This window comes from Triturus cristatus, chromosome 6 (assembly GCF_964204655.1).
Source record: "Triturus cristatus chromosome 6, aTriCri1.1, whole genome shotgun sequence".
Classification (NCBI taxonomy): Eukaryota; Metazoa; Chordata; class Amphibia; order Caudata; family Salamandridae; genus Triturus; species Triturus cristatus.
Genome location: NC_140589.1, coordinates 1,461,849,298 through 1,461,862,549, shown reverse-complemented (window position 1 = coordinate 1,461,862,549; position 13,252 = coordinate 1,461,849,298). Strand labels below are relative to the sequence as shown.

The 13,252-nt window shown below is 44.3% G+C and overlaps 1 protein-coding gene across 1 annotated transcript in view; it reads right to left on the bottom strand.

The window, feature by feature from the left end:
- The window catches only part of SERTAD2 (SERTA domain containing 2), a 155,708-nt gene extending 142,637 nt beyond the window's left edge, over window positions 1-13,071 (bottom strand). Inside the window, exon 1 of the mRNA XM_085612524.1 lies at window positions 12,747-13,071. The gene's annotated coding sequence lies outside the window, so the exon portion shown is untranslated. The remainder of the gene's footprint in view (window positions 1-12,746) is intronic.
- Window positions 13,072-13,252: the final 181 nt, after the last annotated feature.

Here is a 13,252-nt window from a genome sequence, read left to right as displayed (position 1 = left end):
GTTTACACTTTTGACAAAATCACAGTAGTGCTACAGTGCAGAAGCCATACGAGTAAAAATATAGATATGTTGGAACGGGGGGAAGCCTTTCCTGATACCCCAGGATGAGGTATTTAATGGAGGCGGTAAATACTTTTTACTTCAAGTTACAGGAACAAAATTAGTGAATACAGTCAGAACCCGGGTCAGCCACACTGAATTCTACATGCATTGGCATACAGGCTAACCACCTGCTTAAACCAGTTACCATACACTAGAACGTATTAGAGTTTGCCCACACATTTTTCATTTGATACATTTTTAGCAAGTTTGAACTGATGATCTCTGTAAAGGGGGGGGGGGTGCTTTTGGTCACTGTGTTTTCAGCAGAACTCTGACCTCAGATAAATTACAAAACAACAAGGCAAACTTTGGGGTACACACCAGTGTTTTTGCGGTACAGTTTTAACTCCCCGTAAATCAGCCTACACACAAGAGGAAAGGAGGGAAGCGCACCCCCCCAAGATTGTAAAAGTAAAATACGTATGTTTTAGATGTTTTGTGTAGTGGCGGTTATGATCCTTTGAATAGGTTAGTGTGTGTGCTGTAATCGAGTGGCTGTTTTGTGATGACCAAGTTTAGTTTTGCATGCATTTATGAACATAAAGCACACAACAGACAAGAACGGTGTACTTGAAACAGCGTATCTTACTCCGTGCAACGGATTCTAACACCGAGTGGGGATATACGTCAGCACCAAACAGAAGTGCACATCTGGAACAAGATGGCTTAATCCGTTGGGCGCTCGCCGCTGAGAAGTGCGGTTCTCGGATGGTTAGGACTTTGACTGTCGACAAGGCTCAACTCAGCATGCCATCCTTTGGAAGTCAGCATATTAACTGCTAGTAAATTGGATAACAGCAACACCGGTTATTTATAGCGCTTAGGCACAGCAGACCTGCAGTATGAAGTGCTAAATAAAAAACTAATTATTATAATTATTGGGCTCCAGCCGAAACCATGGCGCGCCTAATGAGCTACTGGACAAACAAGTTCCCAAGCGTCCAGAAGGCAACATGTTACGAGCAAAACAATAACTTTATATAAATACGTATAATGTAAAAAATAAAAACACCCAAAGACCCGTCTCAACCTTACGCGACAAAGTTTGAGTGTAAGCTCCACGATAGAGCAAACCCTGCTGTGTGATGTTTGTAACACCCCTTGCAAAAGAAAACGTGCTCGCTTTAAGTCACGCCAACATAAAACAGAATGCATTCCGTACTTTACATCCAGTGTACACTACTTTTGCCAACATGTTTGTATGCACACGTTCCTAATGAATTCAAAAGTAGCTGTTGCTCCCACTCCAGCCTTATGTTAATATTGACCAGGTTTATAAAACGCACCCTATAAAAAGTTTTCTTGCTGTGTAAATACATTCCAACCCGATGCCCCTACTTTCAGCCGCCACGAAGGACGAATGCGCAGTTGTACCTGCGCAGGTATGAGCCCGTTACTGACTGAGCTGCCGCGGCAGCTTCCGGCGACTGAAGACCGTTCTAACGCAGCGTCACACCCGGGCGGGATGTGTGCGCGATGCATTTCTTTTTTAAAGTCAAACCTGTCAATTATAACAATAGCACGTGTTAGGCCTCCGTTATTACCACTAATTATAGAAAGTGCCAGCCTGAATCTCGTGGGGCGCCTGTCTGGACAACACAGAGGTGCCCTGGGATGCGCGCTCTGGGGTACCCGTCTGGCACCGCCGCCGCGAGGCCCAGGCTCCCAGGGGGGGCCACTAATACAGGCTGGAGCGGCCAGATCTGCACCACGGCGGAAAACTAACCCCAAGGCCACGACGAAGGGATTGCCTACTGTCAGGGTAATGACTGCTCAACACACCGCCGTCCAGACACCAGAATCCGTCTGTAACATAACATCCAAACACACAAGGAGAGGGGCGTAACGCAGACTCCTGTGGCCCTGCGGCCGGGCTGGGGTCGTCAGTGGGCCCCCAAGCCTTCAAGGGGGCATTCAGTGAATATCTGTGCGATGCAGGACCTCGGAGCTCCCTCATCACATCCTGCAGGCGCGCCCAATCAGTTTGCGTTACACCACTGTATTGTACTGCAGCATTTATACAATAGCGCTTACTACCCCTAAGTGGGGCGCTGAAGCGCTTGTGCAGAAATGTAAACTAAGCATATGGAACACAATTCAAAAGTAAAGCACTGGTACGAGGCTGCCTCAATTCAAACACAAAGCAAGAAACGAGGAGCCAGGGCTCCCACAAACACCAGGCCAGGATGCCTCAGTGAGGATAGATTTCAAGTGTGTGGAGCGAAAGGAGCTCTCGGGTCCACTATGCACGAGAGATGGGCTTGTCAACCAGCTGAACGCTAAAATCCAGTCAAGTTTTCAGTGCGACCAACACATATGCATATAGGCCCTTATGTACTAATGGCTTTGCCCATGTACAGGATGTAGCAGCCCTACAGTCTCCTTTGAAATTCACTAGCAGTCATTTTGTCTCTAGTGCATTCACAGTGGATCTCCTAAAACAACTGCTTTTTGCTGTCTGCTGGGCTCACACTACCAGAATACTAAAAGACTCTCCTGTAAAATTATTACACCCAGAATACAGACCACAACAATATCTTGAAAGTAGGTATAAAAGGTACATAGAGCTTTGCTATGCCTAATTCCACATCTCCAGATCTTAATGATATCTGTATCATCAAGGTACTTAGATGCGGAGTTGAAAAGGGTTCTATATACCTTGACGATACCTATATTTTCGTGTTACGTACTAGATGCAGCGCTAAAGAGAGTACATTTATACTCATGATCACAGAATCATGGTAATCAGAGTATTCTACAATCAATATTTTTGCATCACAATATTTTTGTTATTGATAGTCAGACCTCCAAGTGCCCAGATGGACTACTTGGAGTAGTCATCAAAAGTAATTACATAGTGTGACACGAAGTTGTTTCAAAAATTACATCCAACATGCAAATCCCTTCAAACGAGAATCACAAGGAAAAAAATAATAATCTATAATTGTATTTTGTGGGAAGTTGACAACGAGAAAAACAATACATGATGTTAACACCAAATTGTGCTGCACCACTTACAGGCCACCAGAAAGGCAAAAAAAACCTCACATTTTCTTTTAATTTTATCAAGGTATGGCAGACGTGGCACTGCGTTTATTTTACATTGGCAAGAGCTTCGCTATGTAACCACCGACGCTAAGCAGCAGGTGCTCTTCTGAAAAAAATGATTGCGGTCGCACTATCTGCTTGTGCTTTGGTCTGGAGTATGTATGATCTATTGGTTAGGGGCTGTTTGGGATGGTATTTAGATTCTAATAGAGGGTATTTATTTTCTACTGAACGTGTGACTGGATTGTTTTAATTCCCATGTCTTTACCTTCCCCATCATTTGAGTATTTTTCTGCCAGTCAGGTTAAGCAAGCAACAATCTTTTTTAGGTTTAGCCTGCACAGCACGAAATCTATGGTTTTTGATATAAACTTAAAAAGGGACTTACATCCCGCCTCCTCTCTTTCCTGGCTTTTCATTGGATCTTGTGTGTGCCACTTACCTTTCTTCCATTTCTATTGACTGTAGCATATTTTCTTGCATTTACCCATGCTTGTTCCTTGCCTGCTTCTCTTATTTTTCTGCCACCGAAATACTGTTAACATCCAATTTGGTCAAACTAAATTACCATAAAGTTTTGCCTTTTACTCTCGCAGCATATTTATTTAACAATGTATCACCCGGAGAGATTAAGTGATTTGCATAGAGTCACAGGATGTTGCGCTGCGCTACCGAGAATCGAACTGGAATTCCCAGATCTTGAGTCAGCAGCTCTGACCCCTGCGCCACATCCTCTCCACTCCTGTGTTATCTGTCAGGGAGCTCTTCCCTTCTCCCGGACGATAACTGATGACAACAGCTCTTTATTCATTACATAGGCGAAACCGCTGCATTACCAATGCTTGTTTAACATGGCGAGCCGGAGAGGTTCACCTCACAATATTTTGTCGATAAATAACACCTAAAAACAAAATATAATTAAACAACACCGCATACTCAACAATATGGTTACGATGCTCATTGTTGTATGTGTCAAAGTGGAAAAGGTAATTTGATATGTATCCTAATCTGTAAAATAATTACATTTCTAATTACATCGGTTTCATTAAGGGTGAGGGTATGAGCATTGCATTTGGTGTGCGAGTTATGGTTTGCATGGTTGTAGTAGGGAGTTATAGATTGTGGTCCTAGCCGTAGCGTGCCAATTTCTGTGGTTTTAATTCGTAACCGTAACGTTATTAAATTGATTATCTGTAGGTATATGCACATCGACAGATACAAGGTGCAGAAGGATTAGTCATTTTTAATGTTACCCACACAACATTTTATGCAATACATTAGCAGGAGTGCTCAACCTTGAGGCCACAATAACAAAAAAAACAAGAAAAAAAGTCTGCCATTTTAGCCAGGTACCCTACCACGCTCTTGTGGCTCAATTTATGCCCACACCATGACTATAAGGCCACCATCCATCCATGCGGCTTCTGCACTTGCTCAGCGCCAGGTCAGAGGCCTTTTCTGCATAAGGTTTACCCGCTTCCATATGCGCCCTAAAATGTGCTAATATGATCAATAAGAAACTGAAGAACTCATGGAAGCATCAGCGAGACCTTAACACGAGTCCCAGAATTCTTCAATTGTAATTGGTTCGGGATTCTGTAGTCACTGAAGTATAAAGTATAATGTGAAATGTAGGACTTTGCTTTCTGACCAGGTGGAGTTGAATGGTGTTATTTTTGTAGAATGACAGGCCAAATAGTCAGTTTGGACCCAAAACCCCCAAACAAATTGAAAACGTCCAGCACACAATTGACAGAGAGCACTCTGGACGCACTGGTGTTCAGGTACAGCTGGTGTAAAGTTAAGGCGGCCCTGGGACAGGAGTGGATGAGCATGGACCAGACCACACCACAAGGATGCTTCTTACCATTCGAGGTAAAGGTGACAGCTAATATCAGCTGCATGAGAGGAATTAGGATAACATCACAAAACGTCTATTTGTACAGCACACTTTCTTCCAAAGGTCTCTTGGCGCTGAAACAATAAGAGGTTTGATGTTACCCAACTCAGGGGTCCCCATTTTAGCGACCTAGGAACGATGACAGGTTGAATTAACCGGACGTGATACGAACCCGTGACCATGAAGTCCACCACAGATACCTGAAGTGGATGCACTAGCCCTTTGGCCACTAATCCGGCAAATAAATACAGCAGTACTACTAAGGGTAGCATAGCTTTAAATTCACAGATGCCACAGTTGTGCTTTTTCTTATGCTTTTTAATTACGTACATTTATTGTAAATGGTTTAGCCAAAATTTACCATTTCACTTACTTTAGTTTCAGGTCAGTGTATTGGTATCAAGCTTGATCTACAGGCCTCACTTGCCGAATAACAGCGTGAGTCACGGGCACAAAACAGTTAATTAAGCATCGGAGTGGCTACTGGGAAACAGGTGCATGTAAGTCACTGGGTCAGTGTAGAAGCTCTAAATTTCTGAGCATGACACACTTCCTGCTGCCTGGAAGCTGGTGGCAGTCACGAGCGCTTGCAGACTGGGACAATATATACGAATGAACCAAACCAGAAGCCTTTTCTGTGTTCTGTGTGGATAAAGGAATATTTATTTGACACCAAGTTCTCGCTTACAAAAATGAATGTACCAGCACCTAACCGCTTTAATGGAGGTAAACGCAACCCGTATATTTATTCTTCAATATCTTAAGTCCATGCTCCTGGGACTGGCCTGGAGCGCGTATGTTTTTTGCGTTTTGTGATAAAATATTTGGAAGTCTTAAAAACACTCTGGATGTGCGTTAGTTCTTGTAGTCTCAATTTGGAACAGCATGACTGGAAGTCCAACTGTCCAAGATGGCAGCTTTCGGTTAGAATTACGTTTTAAAGTATATACAATATCTCATGTGGGAGTGATTTAAACATTTTTAAAAAAACACAAAGAACAGCCATAAGCATTCCACATGTATAGAGACGGGGGGGGGGGGGGGGGGACCACACATAAATGTGGGTTGGAAAGCCCATTTTATTGTCCCATTTACTGAATGGCAGTGTGTAGTATCTTGTTTATGTAATTATCCTGTTACTTTCTTCCTAGCTGTTCAGCCAGTGTGAATGTGCAGCGTGGAATGTTGATGTGATGGACATGAATGGGATGTTTGGGTGCCTGTCAGGTGAGGTGTGGCAGTTGGGAGTATGGGCTCAGCAGCAGGCAGGCTACTCCTGGTGGGGCCGCTCTGCATAACTTGTATCTAAGGCTAAATAAACTTACTTAAAATCAATGTCGGCTACTGGACTTCATCATTACACAGGGCATGCATCCTAGTTATCTCTTACTAAAATACTGGCCCTTACAATTCATCTGACACTTCGAGGAAGTCTTAAAGCTAGCTGTAAAGAATGGGGTTGTTTTAAGTCGAAGGTTTTGCACACTGAAAAAAAAACACAGCCTGGAGGACTCATTCCATGCCATTAAACTGCCTGAGAGACTTCATCCTCGAAAACTTTAATGTGAATGAAAATCAGCGAATTTTTAAAAGACTAAAATCAGTAGTTTCAAATTGACCATCAAGAAGAAGCTTTATCGCGAGACGTCCAAAATGTGCAAAATCGTATGCGCCACAGGTGCGCCCAAATATGACAACAAGCAGTTTTTACAGCAATAACTATAAAATAGAGCCTCGAATGAGCTGTTCTGCGCAGAACACTTACCTAAATAAGAACTTGACCATTGTTTGTCTACATTAATGAGTTTTGTACCACACAAGAAGGGAGCGCCCACGCAAAGGCATTGCAAACAACGTCCCTTTGTGTAAAAATTCACACAACTGCATAATCTTACAGAAACTATATACGACTGATACCTCAACTATATGGAAGGCTACTGACCTAACAGATCGCTTACCCCCTATTATGAAAATGTGCCCAAAAATTCAGCCACCTATCAAAGGGACCCCAGGAGATGGAGACCTGACAAAGGTAACAGCCAGGGTTTTTTTTGATAACTTTGCGGGAACATTTAGCAGGGGCAGTAGAGAGAACCATCCTGGTACCTCAGAGGTATTCTCATCCTCATACCCGGAAAGAGGTGTCCTCATACCCTCGCAGAGATACAATCATGCCCTCAGAAAGATACCCTTATCTCCTTGGAGTGTTATCCCCCATACCCTCACAGCAGTGTCCTCATACCCTCACAGAGGTATTTTCTTCCTTTTTCCGGCAGAAAGTCCTGCTCAAGAAGGGAGCTATCAGGTTGAGATTAGGGGATATGTATGAACACATTTTCCCATAGACACAGAATGGGTAAAACCCTTTGATTCATCTGTCCCTTAATCTTTTCCCTACCACAGAGGTCAAAGGCATGCATGGCTAGGCCTCCCAGGACAGCAAAGCGAGTGCTCATGTTTAAAGAATATCATGTACTAACCCCAACCCCCCTCCACACACACACACACACACGATTTCAACATTTGCCCTGTCTTGTGACCTGTGTCATCTTCCGGTCGGTGGTGTTTGGACTATTGATTCCGTTCTGCTATAAGTACCTAGGTGAGTATGAAACGTGTGCTACCTGTAATTTAGTTAAATACATCGTAACCGCACTAGAAACCAATCAAAAAGCAACTTGGAGTATTACCTATTTAACAAGAATTGGTAAGCACTGTAAGCCTGCACGGAAACAACTGTTTCAAACGGACCAGAAATTCTATCTGTTAAAAGTGACCGCATGATGTAGATGGTTTTAAGCAGTTAACTGTGATGAAATGCTTCCATTGGTATGCTGTTTCACTGGGCTTTGGTATTAAAAAAAAAAAAAAGATTAATGTATCCCTTGCTGAACCATCCAGGTATTTCTTGAAATGTTGGGTCTTCTGTATCAGTTATAAGAATGCAGGTACAATGTGACCTCCAGTGCTGGCACACCCTGTACGCAAATTTTCTCCCCCCAATTGTATGCCAACAACATTGATTTCTGATGGAAGCAAGGGGTACCTTCAGATCATCAATACCATTTCTATGATTCCACATGAAATATTTACACATATCCCAGATACAATTACATTTCGGGTTTTAACAAATGCTTACAATCTCCAAACACCACCAAAGGAACAGTAAGGATTAATCGATTTACAACATCCTGTGAAAAAAAAAAACTGAATAGTGTCCCCACGCCCCGGCACTTAGGTCACAACTCAATCTTCTAACCTTGCACATACCCCTAAAACACTCCTTTTCTAGCCCGCTAAGAGAGCTCTTCACTGTCTCCTTGTTCACTCTAAGATGATTTCTGCCTTTGGATATCCACCTTGGGTGTAACTGTGCCACACATTACCAACATTTTATGAAAAACAAACGGTCCTTCAAACACAAATAAGTGAGAAAGCAATGAATATAGACCAGAATCAGTACTATATTAGGTAGAGATGTCCATCCGGACATGTAGATTTAATATTTTAACCTTAATTATTCAAAATCAAACAGAACGTAATAAAGTGGGACACAGTCCTGTATCCTTCAACATACAACACATGAGGACAATCGCATATATATATATATATCTATATATATGTATATATGACATATTTTCAGGCAAAACATAAGCTTATCGCCAATTCAGATAGTAGGGGCAAGCTTTTAGAAAGTAAACAGTAATGCACTAGCTTTAACAAGTGAGTTTAACGTGCATGCTGTTTAAAGAGTCGACGACGTTTCGATCTATAACAAGATACATAGATCATCATCAGGACGAGAGTTAACTAGGATGAACACATACTGCCTGATTAGCGAGTGCGAGGAGGGAGGCATCCGAGGGTAAGGGTACAACGTTGCGGTTGCTATCTGAATGTTTGATGGAATTTCCACATATACGAAGGAATCAGTTCGCAGGAAGGTTGCGGCGCGGGTGGTGTGATACCAAGGGGCGTCCGCGGCAGTTCAACACACATTACCAACATGGCCTATAGCTGACCAGGTAGAACATTGGTATGAATGTACACAGCGGAGATTCGTTTGTCAAATGCAGGTTAAAGGTTCTACTTCCAGTAGGACCCACATGGCGTTCCATCTTTTCAAAATTGATGAAATATGTACAATTGGGAAGCGTAGTAATGCCTGCAGATCTGAATTCTCTAAATACCATTTGGACCTGCACACAGAAATTACAACTGTGAAAACTCTAAGTGTGATAGATTTTTCACAATTGTAAATTTGGAGTTAGGGGTGGGAACTTAGCAGCTCCAAAAAGAGGGCTAGGAAGTGCTGGTGGGAACCTAATGAACTCCCACAAAGTCGTAACTTTGTAGCTGTTCACAAACCTTTCCAAAGCTTTTTTTCAAACCCTATTTACTCTCCTATACTCTGTGAGAAATAAAGCAGGTTAAAGTGTGCACATTATGTGTGAAAAAAATCAAAATAATGTGACCTGGGGGGGGGAGGGATTGCTTCATATGGAAAATTGATTTCCAAGTGAAGGAAAAAAAATGTACAGTGCATCTTTACTTGAATTGTAAAAGGATAGAATTTCCACGGATGGAAAATGCGCTAGGTTAGGCAAAAACACACATCTGTGGTCTTACAGATTTGGGTTCTATAGAGCAATAGATTTTTGTGAATGCTTAAAAAGTGATAACTAAAAAATATTTCGCCATAAGCTACAAGTCTTAAAAGTGCTACTTTGTGACTCAGCCCTGCAATCAGTTTTCAAATGTTTCATCAGGCTATTTGCATCATACCTGGCGCCCCAACAAAACTGACAACTCCTTACAGCATATATAAAATATGCACGCCGTGCAAACAACATCGACTAGTACCCTTTTTCATGCATTTTTTTCATTTGGTGGCTTGCCAGGTCCCTTTCTGGACCACACAACTAGTAGAGACTAGAATTATTCAATACTTTTCAAACCACTATAAATCTAGCAAAAGCCCGTCAATATGGCTTCTTGCAGTAAAAGAAAGGGTAAGCCTCATATCCTTAAAAACTACTCACATTAAAAGGCTTGTGTACTTATAGTGGCTCCATTATGCCACAAATCTTCCCAGGGAGCATTTGTGTCTTTGAACATTTGGAGAAGGCCAGAGCATCTCTTTGGACTTATATCCTTGACCACGTGCAATATGACCTGCATAAGGCAATCTCTTTCCTAAGTCCTGAAAGCCATCAAACCACCTATTGGAGAGCCCTTGCTCTTCAGTTCATATGCACTGTGGCATAGACATGTATAGCTAGCAGAGGTTAAACAATAAAACTCAAGTCCGACTCTTGGGTGGCATTTATAAGGAGTCTGGGTTATTGCTTGTGCTGCACTGACTTGTGTAAATTTGAAGGCAGGATTGGGACACTAGACTAGAACAAGCAAATGACCTGCCGTGAATTTGGAGATTCACACGCGAATTTAGGTCCAGGTGCAAAGGGCTGCACATGCACTTATGAAATAAATGTAATACTCCTTGCTTGACAGCACACAGCAAAGATACACACTTTCTCCGAGAGTGTGTTCCCCCAATGTTCCTATTTTGGGCCTTAGTAGTGCTAAAATACCTTCCTCTGAGGGTGAATGTTTATGCTGTGGCACGGGCCTGGTGATCTCTAGCTGTGATGTTCTGTACATCTTGTAACTCCACATTAGTACGTACAAGAATGAATAATAACCTTGATGAACCATCTGGAAAATAGATGTAACACAAAAGCCTAATCGTGCCCTATGCACTGTATTAGTAACACACGTATTACCCACTACTCCAGGTTCGACAATGACAACAGCCTGTAAATCCTGTAAATGATTACTAGTATGAAGTGAAAGTCCTGAGTGCATGCTCTATAGGAAAAATAATAATTTTTCAACACTATACAAGACGCTTCAAACTGAAGTGGAATTCTGGTAGCCAAGTGGCAATGGAATCTTGGTAGCCAAGTGGCAATGGTTAAAGCGAAAAGGTTTTGTTGGCCTACTGTGTAGTGGTTACGTTTCACTTATAAGGAACAGTATTATTGGTGGTGACTCGTATCAAGTTGACAGACTGACATTTTGGTTGTAGAGGTATTTGGACAGCTAAAAACTGAGCTCCATGTCCTTGGGAAAAATTGGCTATATATCCCCAAATAGGTGAAATTAGTGGAAATTACTAAGACTCGGTTACAAATGTATTTTACTGGATTCAGTTGTGTGCATACACAGATGAATATATACGTACATCTATACAGATGTGCAAATAAACTATTTAACCTCTGCATTGTACTAATACACGTATCAATCAGTTTTTTGGCACACTGATACGAGTAACATGATTGAGCCACGTGTATCTTCACTAGCTTAAGCACTTCTGGAATAAAGTTCCAGCTGCAGCTTAGGGCCCGCCAGTGGTGTCATTAACTTTTTATCGTGTTTAACGGTGTCTTATAGTTGCATTTGACGAGGCTCACTCATTTCTGGGTTAGTCGAATAGAAAGGTTCAGTGATTTAAAAGATCACACCCAAAACATGCACTGACGAATGATGAGGTTTACTTTCAGTAAAGGCCACGCAGCATTCCATTCTTCCGAGGCGCATGCATTAGTACGTTTAAATTACACCATAACACTTTTCATTAACGATGAGTAGAAATGACAGAAATGTGGCATCAAGCAGTCTATAAAAAACAAGTTATTTTACTATGCCATAGTTGGTTCGAATAGAAACCGAATGTAACTGGGCAACTGGAATTTCTACCAGGAAACAACTTCCACTTCTTAACCGACTGGCGCCGGTGCCTGCCGCCTCCGTGCTCAGACAAGAACGGCCCTGTCCACTTTTCTCCAGTGAACGGCAGAATGGGCCAGACACTGTGCTGAGAATTGGGAAGGTGCGGGAATCCCCCGGTGCCGGACCCGTCCTCGCCTTCAGCACCAGACAGCCGGCCAGTGTGGAGACTGTTGTGGGAGAAGGACGCCCATGATGCTACCTCAGATGGCCTCCCACCAGACAGGGCGCCACCGTGGCCACCGCAGGGGGCTCTCATTGTGGTGAGGGAAATGGAGGGGGGTAGTCTTCCACTGCACGCAGCCCCGTGGCCCTGAGTGACAATACACACCTGCTAAGGGGGGACGGAGGCTGCACGCAACCAGCTACATAAAATTAAAAAAAACACAGCAGCCGCTCCGCCTCGGACACTCGTGACGGCTTCTCTACTCACTTGATTTATTGCGGGCTGAGCAGACCGCAGTACCTTCTGTATCGCGCTATTCGGCAAGAGGGAAAAGAAAAAAGTCATGGTGATAGAGCGAGGCACGGCCGCTGGCGCCCGAGGATTTCCCTTTAAACTGAAGTTTCCCAGAAGCGGACTAACTCGGCCCCTGTGATAGCGTCCTGCAGGAGAGGGGACGACTCTATATAAAAGAGGGCCAAGTTCGGGCGATTCTGCCAAAGTCCCCAATCCAACCTGCAGCACCCGGACCAATCAACCCCAATGGATCGACTGAGTTATCGCAATATAACGGGTTATCTCCCTGGGTCAGTGTATCTCCACAGCTGCCTACAGACAGGTCGGTCACAAGCAGAACAGGAGCGCACAGACATAAAACATGTTGACATCTCCCCCCTGCCCTCCCTCCACGCGAGTTTCTGTCATAAAAAGGGAGAGCAAGGGATGGCGAGCCGAACTTACCGCATGCAGCCTGCACCTGAGCGCTAGAGCATGGGGAGGGACAGACGGACGGGCGGCCCCTCACGCCTCGGGCGGCAGCTCCATGGGACTCGGGGGCCGCTGCCCGCCGGCTGCCGCTCAAGCCTCCCCGGCGCCCCTGGGCAGGGCTGCGCGCAGCATCGTACAATGGAGGAGAGCGAGGAGGAGGAGCGGGAGGCGCGGCGAGCGGCAGCAGCCTGCGGCGAGCAGCGCGCCCCGCACTTGCCATGAACAGAATGACGCCCAGGCAGCTCCTCTCTGCCCCCGGGCGCCCCGCGTCAAAGGCCCTCCCTGTTTCTTTTTCCCAGTGTCTGTTCTTCCCTCCCCCTCGCCACCACCGCCTCCTCCTCCTGCTGCTGCTGCTGCCGGCCTGTCCCCCTGCCTCCCGCCCCTCGCGCTGTGCAAGCCGCAGCTCCAGCGGAAGGCTGGTGCACGGGCAGCTCCGGCCTCTCGCCAAGGAGCTGCTGCCGCCGCCGCTGACCAATGGC